Source organism: Bufo gargarizans, chromosome 2, assembly GCF_014858855.1.
Source record: "Bufo gargarizans isolate SCDJY-AF-19 chromosome 2, ASM1485885v1, whole genome shotgun sequence".
Taxonomy (NCBI): Eukaryota; Metazoa; Chordata; class Amphibia; order Anura; family Bufonidae; genus Bufo; species Bufo gargarizans.
The window spans coordinates 149,345,890-149,353,946 of NC_058081.1; positions in this window are offsets into that span (position 1 = coordinate 149,345,890).

An 8,057-nucleotide genomic window follows, 5' to 3' on the forward strand; every position below is an offset into this window, starting at 1 on the left:
CAGAGCTGTGGCAGGGGAGAAGGGACTAGACTGAGCTGTGGCTCTCGCCACTTAACCTAGAACCAGGCATGGTTGTGTCTGATAATGGCCGTAACTTGGTGGCGGCTTTGGAGCTCAGCAAGCTCACACACATAACCATGCCTAGCCCATGTGTTCAACCTAGTGGTTCAGTTGTTTCTCAAAACCTACCCCAATTTGCCTGAGCTACTGGTGAAGGTGCGCCACTTGTGTGCCCATTTCCACAAGTCATCACCCCGCCGGTCTGGCAACACTGCAGCAGCGCTTGCAATTGCCAGCTCACCGACTGTTGTGCAACATGAGCACGCGCTGGAACTCCACATTCCACATGTTGGCCAGGCTTTGTGAGTAGCAGATGGAAGTAGTGGAATACCAGCTGCAACATGGTTGTCGCCTTTCCAGTCAGCTTCCGCTCTTCACAAGTGACGAGTGGGCATTGATGTCTGACCTCTGTGAGGTTTTTCCGCAACTCTGAGGAATCAACACAAATTGTGAGCGGCGATAGCGCTATTATCAACGTAACCATCCCACTTCTGTGTCTACTCAAACGATCGCTGCTCACAATTAAGGCAGACGCTTTGCATGTTTAAGAGGTCGAAATGGGGGAAGACAGTACACAGGGTGATAGCTAGACCACCCTCAGTTCGTCTTCTCAGCTCAAATTGGATGATGAGGAGCAGGAGACGGTTGCCTCCGCTACAGAGGGTAGTACCCATGGAAGTTTTATTCCATCTGTTCAGCGTGGATGGGTAGAAGAGGAGATTGAGAGTCATCCTCCTGATGAGGACAGTGAAGTCTTGTCTGTTGGGACTCTGGCACACATGGCTGACTTTATGTTAGGCTGCCTTTCCCGTGACCCTCGCGTTGTATGCATTTTGGCCAACACAAATTACTAATTGTTAACCCTTCTCGACCCCCGCTACAAAGAGAACTTCTCATCTCTCATTCCTGTGATGGAGAGGACAAGCAAAATGGTGCAATACCAGAAGGTCCTTGTGGAAAAATTGCTCCAAAAATTTCCAGCTGACAACTCTGGCTTCAGAGTACGTAGTTCCTTGGCCAACCGAGGAGGGGAGACGAGGGGAACACACAGCAGTTCCAACAGAGGCAGGGCAACACTCTCCAAGGCCTGGGAAAGTTTTACGACACCCCGCCAGCACCCTCAACCTGATGTAAAACTAGGCTGCACAAGGAGGGAGCATTTTTTTTAAGATGGTGGAGTACGTAGCAGACCGTGTCAGCGTCCTCAGTGATCCCTCTGTGCCTTACAACTATTGGGTGTCCAAGCTGGCGCTCTACGCCTTGGAGGTGCTGGCCTGCCCCGCCGCCAGCGTTTTGTCAGAGAGTGTATTTAGTGCTGCTGGGGGCATAATAACTGATAAGCGCATCCGCCTGTCAACTGAAAATGCTGACCGGTTGACTCTTATAAAAATGAACAAGGCCTGGATTGCCCCTGACGTCTCTACTCCACCAGAGGAAAGCGGCTGAACATAAAGGCACTCTAAATGTGGCTTTTATGGTGTATTGAATATACTGTATTCCCATGCACCCCTTCCACCACTAAAAAGGGTATATGGTTCAATCTCCCTTTTCTCGTCCTCCTCTTCCATCATATCAACATGCTTATCAGGTTGCCCTCGCTCCTAATGTTTTAGAGGGTCAGCTCAGCAGCAGTCCCTCACCCATAATGTTTTTGAGAATCACCAGCAGGCCCTCAACCATGTTTTTGAGGGTCACCAGCAGGCCCTCACCCATAATGTTTTTGAGGGTCACCAGCAGGCCCTTGTTCTTAATGTTTTAGAGGGTCACCAGCAGGCCCTTGCTCTTAATGTTTTAGATGGTCAGATCAGCAGCAGGCACTCGCCCCTAATGTTTTAGTGGGTCAGCTCAGCAGCAGGCCCTCGCCCCTAATGTTTTAGATGGTCAGCTCAGCAGCAGGCACTCGCCCCTAATGTTTTAGATGGGCAGATCAGCAGCAGGCCCTCACCCCTAATATTTTAGATGGGCAGATCAGCAGCAGGCCCTCGCCCCTAATGTTTTAGATGGTCGGATCAGCAGCAGGCCCTCGTCCTGAATGTTTTAGATGGTCAGATCAGCAGCAGGCACTCGCCCCTAATGTTTTAGAGGGTCAGATCAGCAGGCCCTTGCTCCAATAGTTTTTGAGGGTCACCAGCAGACCATCAGTCATAATTTTTCAAGGGTGTGTATGATGCCCTCCTTTATGTGTAATAAAGGGTGTATTGGAGTCCCACTACCTGAACAATTGTACCACAATATGAATGAGGCCCTCCTTTATGTGATATACAGGTTGTATCGGAGTGCCTCTTCCTTGTAATTTTTGGCAGCACTTGCACTTTATATACAAGTAAATATACAGGAAAGAATGTTTCCTAACAATTTTTCCTCTAAAATCGATTTTATCTTCGGTTTGGTGTGTATTATTGTCAGTCTGTAAAAGTGGCGTACTACTCGGGACAACATCGTTCCCAGCAGCGACCTGAGAGTCCAAGATGCATCCAGACATCCTCCGCATGCTGTTCCTGAACCATTTCAGTGGTGTTTCCATCAATTTCTGACCTTTTAATGTGAACCAGTCCCCCTTCCCTCTTCAGAGCAGGGGGTGCCTGGTTTAATGCACGGGTTCTCCCATTGACTTCCATTGTGCTCGACCAACACTAATAATGATATAAGATTGCTATCCCACAAGTTACTTCTCAGTATGGTGCACATAGTTGTGGATGCAAGAGGTGGGGGATATATTAGACCCAAGGGGATTACTCAGGTCATGCGTTATATGGAGAGTATAAAGCCCATACAGTATAAACTCTCCTTGTGGCCTGCTGCCAATACAGTAGAATATCTCCTTGTTGGATGGGTATTTATCACAATATATATCGTTATCGTGCGAATATTTTTGATATTATTAAGTGTAGCATTATGTGAGTGGGCGGAAGCTGGTTGGAGTCTGGATTGCTTGTCTGCAATCTGCAGCACAGAGATATTGTATTCTGTGTATCCCCTCATCTAATGAACACAATATTGCTGCATTTTAGGGATTGTATAATACACAAATCAACTGCTCTTCCTACCCTGTTCTATTGAAAGGAAAATTCGAATAACGCAGGGTACCAATCATACTGCACAAGGTCTCTGCCCTTCTCCAGCTCGGTCAATCTGTGGCAGGAGCATAGCTAGGGTCTGAAAAGATCTGGGGCCCAAGCCCCAATGCATATGTGCCAAATTCTCGAAGTAAACACCTCCACACACATCCCCTAGCTCTAAAGACAATTTACTTGGCATGTGGACATTACATTCAGCACTGCCAAATATACAGGACTATACAGCACTACATACCTCTTACATCCAGTCCTTCAAAGATTATGTCTCCTCTGATATACATGTCCTCTTTCCTTATCTTCTCTACTCGCCTGTGACAACTTCTTTCAGCCACCTTTCGTCTCAGAGTCAGGGTTTGCCACACAGACATCTTCGGTTTCTCACTGTTCTTCCCCACCCTGGTGTTGCCCCCAATACAGTGCCTGCCGTGGTCCCCAATGCCCCCAAATACTATACTTCAGAAAGTATAGTGCTATACAGATAGCCTTCTCCCATAGTAATATAAATGTGCCACCAATAAGAATAATTTTCTCCCAGGGTGCCCTCATTAGTAATAATATCCAACATAGTGCCCCTAATAACAAGTGCCTGTTAGTAGTAGTGCCTGCCATATTGTCCCAAATAATATGAGGAACATAGGGCACCTAGTAGTAATAGGGCTCTCTACAGTGCCACTAGTATTAATAAACCCCCCTATAATGCCCCCAGTAGCATTAATGCCCTTTTATATTGCCCCCAGTAGTTAGTGTCCCCTATAGGACCCCCAGTAGTTACTGTATAATGCCTCCTATAGTGCCCCAACTAGTTAAAATGCCCACTATACTGCCCCAGTAACTAGTGGTGTGCCCCCTCATTGTAATGCCCCAAATAGTAATTAATGTTGTGCCCCCTCATTGTAATGCCCCAAATAGTGCCCTCTATAGTGCTCCAAAATTCTATATTAAAATTTCCCTCTATAGTGCTCCAAGAGTTATAATGCCCCCTTGTAGTGACCTAGTAGTTATGTCCTCCTATAGTGCCCCCAGTAGGTATAATGGCCTCCTGTAGTACCCCTAGTAAGTACCGTATATTGCCCTCTGTAGTGTCCAAGTAGTTAAATGCCCTTCTGTAGTGACCCCAAGTAGGTATAATGCACCCTATTGTACCCTAGTAGTTACATTAACCCCTGTAGTTCTCCAGTCCTGTGCCCCAATAAGTATAATGCCCTCTATAGTGCCCCCACTGGGTATAATGCCCCCTGTAATGTTTACTGAATCCGCCCTGCTCACTTAAACAGGGTAGGAGTGCATTACAACAGAACCTGAATGATGATCTTATTGCAATGACTTCAGCAAATATCCAAAGTTCACAAAATCACCCCAGTGAGAACCCGGTTTGCACTAGCCTGTACTGAAAAGTTGTGATTTAATTGCTATGTGCATGAATTTTAGTCTTTTGTGAGTAATAATAGACCTTATTCTTGATATATTATGCCTTTACTCCAGATTTCTGGCTTCGATAAGTCAGAAAATGGGGCATTTGAGTTTCACTATAGATTTATCACTGAGACTTTAAAAAGTCACAAAAAAATGTGGCAATCTCACTCCAGTAGTAGGCTGCCTTTCGGGAGAGCCTGTGAGATCCAGCCCCCTGAATCTCACAAGCAAACAGGCTGTAAGCGTATTACAGTGGTAATACACTTACAGCCAATGTATTACAATACAGAAGTATTGTAAAGGGGATGAGACTGCCAAAAGTTGAAGTTCCAGAGTGAAAAAAAAAGTAAAAAAAAATAACGTTTTCCCCCCTCAAAAATGTAACGTTTCAAGTAAAAAAAAGCGTCCTTTTCCCCCAAAAAGTTAAAAAAAAGTTCTAACAAATGGGGGGAAAAAAAGACATATTAGGTATTGCCGAATCCATATCGACCAGCTCTATAAAAGTATCACATGACCTAACCCCTCAGGTGAACACCGTCAAAAAAATTGAATAAAAACTGCTAAAAAAAAAACATTTTTATGTCACCTTACATCACTAAAAGTGAAACACCAAACAATCAAAAATGTGTATGCACCCCAAAATAGTACCAATCTAACCTTCACCTCATCCCACAAAAAACTAGCCCCTACCTAAGACAATCGCCCAAAAAATAAAAAAGACTATGGAGACAGTAAAACATGATTTTTTTTGTTTCAGAGATATTAGGTATCGCCGCGTCCGTAACAACCTGCTCTATAAAAATATCACATGACCTAACCCCTCAGGTGAACACCGTGAAAAAAAAAAAATAATTGAAAAAAAGTAATTTTTTGTCACCTTACATCACAAAAAGTGCAATAGCAAACGATCAAAAACTCATATGCACCCCAAAATAGGGCCACTCAAACCATTATCTCATCACACAAAAAATATACCCAACCTAAGACAATCGCCCAAAAAATAAAAAAACTTTGGCTCTCAGACTATGGAGACACTAAAACATGGTATAGTATATAAAAAAAAAGTACATACCGTATTTTTCGCCGTATAAGACGCACCGGCGTATAAGACGCACCTAGGTTTTTGGGGAGGAAAATAAGAAAAAAAATATTTTTAACCAAAAGGTGTGCTGTGGGTTTGGAACTAGGTGGTCTGTGGATGGCACTATTACTGGGGATCTGTGGATGACGGACACTGTTATGGGGGGGATCTGTGGATGACGGACACTGTTATGGGGGGGATCTGTGGATGACGGACACTGTTATGGGGGGAACTGTGGATGACGGACACTGTTATGGGGGGAACTGTGGATGACGGACACTGTTATGGGGGGAACTGTGGATGACGGACACTGTTATGGGGGGAACTGTGGATGACAGACACTGTTATGGGGGGATCTGTGGCTTGCACTGTTACAGGGGGATCTGTGGCTGGCACTGTTACAGGGGGGAATCTGTGGATGGCACTGTTATACATGTGTCATCCACAGACCCTCCCAGCCCATAACTGTGCCATCCACAGATCCCCCGCCGCTCCAGTATACTAATATAATATGTCTTATTCAATTAATAGTTATTAAATATGCCTCTTTATTCCTAAAAGTACCTTAAATCCTAAGCGCTTCAGTACAATGCCGGCAGGCCGGGCAGCCGGGGCGCGTCAATCACTGACGTCACTTGCCTGCGCCGCCTGCTTCATTCATAAAGTAGGCGGCGCAGGCACGTGACATCAGGGAGTTACGCTGCCGCCCGCCCGGCCTGCATTGTACAGATGCGCTTAGGATTTAAGGTACCATTAGGCATAAAGGGGCATATTTAATAACCATTAATTGAATATGACATATTTTATTAGTACACCGGAGCGGCGGGGCGGGCCTTTAGTACAGTGACTGCACCGCCCCGCCGCTATTGCCGGCCCCAGCTCCTCCTCCCAGTCCCTCCCCGAGTCCCCGCTCGCTTTACATCGCTGCCAGCGATGTAAAACTGACTGCATTCGCCGTATAAGACGCAGGGGCATTTCTCCCCCATTTTGGGGGAAGAAAAAGTGCGTCTTATACGGCGAAAAATACGGCATATAAGGTATTGCCACGTCCTTAGCAACCTGCTCTATAAAAATATCACATGATTTAACCCCTCAGGTGAACACCGTAAAAAAAAAGTGTAATACCAAGCAATCAGAAAGTCATATGCACCCCAAAATAGTGCAAAACAGTTTTCTTATCCCGCAACAATGATATCCTACCTAAGAAAATCGCACAAAAAATAAAAAAAACATGCCTCTCAGACTATGGAGAGACTAAAACATGATTTTGTTTTTTAGTTTAAAAAATTATCATTGTGTAAAACTTAAATAAAAGAAAGTATACATATTAGGTATTGCCACGTCCGTAACAACCTGCTCTATAAAAATACCACATGACCTAACCCCTCAGGTGAACATTCTAAAAAAATAAAAACAGTGCCAAAAAAGCCATTTTTTGTCATCTTACATCACATAAATTGCAACACCAAGCGATCAAAAAGGCGTATGCCCCCCAAAATAGTACACCTCAAACAGTCACCCTCATCCCGCAAAAAATGAGACCCTACCAAAGTATACATATTAGGTATTGCCACATCTGTAATAACCTGCTCTATAAAAATATCCCATGACCTAACACCTTAAAAAATTAATAAATAAATTGTGTCAAAAAAGCCATTTTTGGTCACCTTACATCACAAAAAGTGTAATACCAAGCAATCAAAATGTCTTATGCACCCTAAAATAGTACCAATCAAACTGTCATCTCATACTGAAAAAATGAGCCCCTATATAAGACAGTCGCCCACAATAAAAAAAAAAAAAACGATGGCTTTCAGAATATGGAGACACAAAAATTATTTTTTTCAAAAATGCTTTATTATGTAAAACTAAAATAAACAACCCAAAAAAGTAGCCATATTTGGTTTTGTTGCATCCGTAACAACCTACTCTATAAAAATAACACATGATCTAATTTTAAAATGGTTCAAAAACTGTTATTTTTGTTACCATGCCTCACAAAAAATATAGAGCAACTAAAAATCATATTTACCCTAAAATATCATCAAAAAATCTGCCACCTTACCCCGTAGTTTTTTTGAAGTTTATACTCTAGGGGTGCATCAGGGGGTCTTCAAATTGTACATGGTGTCAAAAAAACAGTCCAGCAAAATCTGCTTTCCAAAAACTATATGACGTTCCTTTCCCTATGCGCCCTGCCGTGTGCCCATACAGCAGTTTACGACCACATATGGGATGTTTCTGCAAATGACAGAATCAGGGCAAAAAATATTGAGATTTGTTTGGCTGTTAACCCTTGCTTTGTTAATGGAAAAAATTGATTAAAATGGCAAATCTGCCAAAAAAGTGAAATCCTGAAATTTCATCTCCATTTTCCATTAATTCTTGTGGAACACCTAAAGGGTTAACAAAGTTTGTAAAATCAG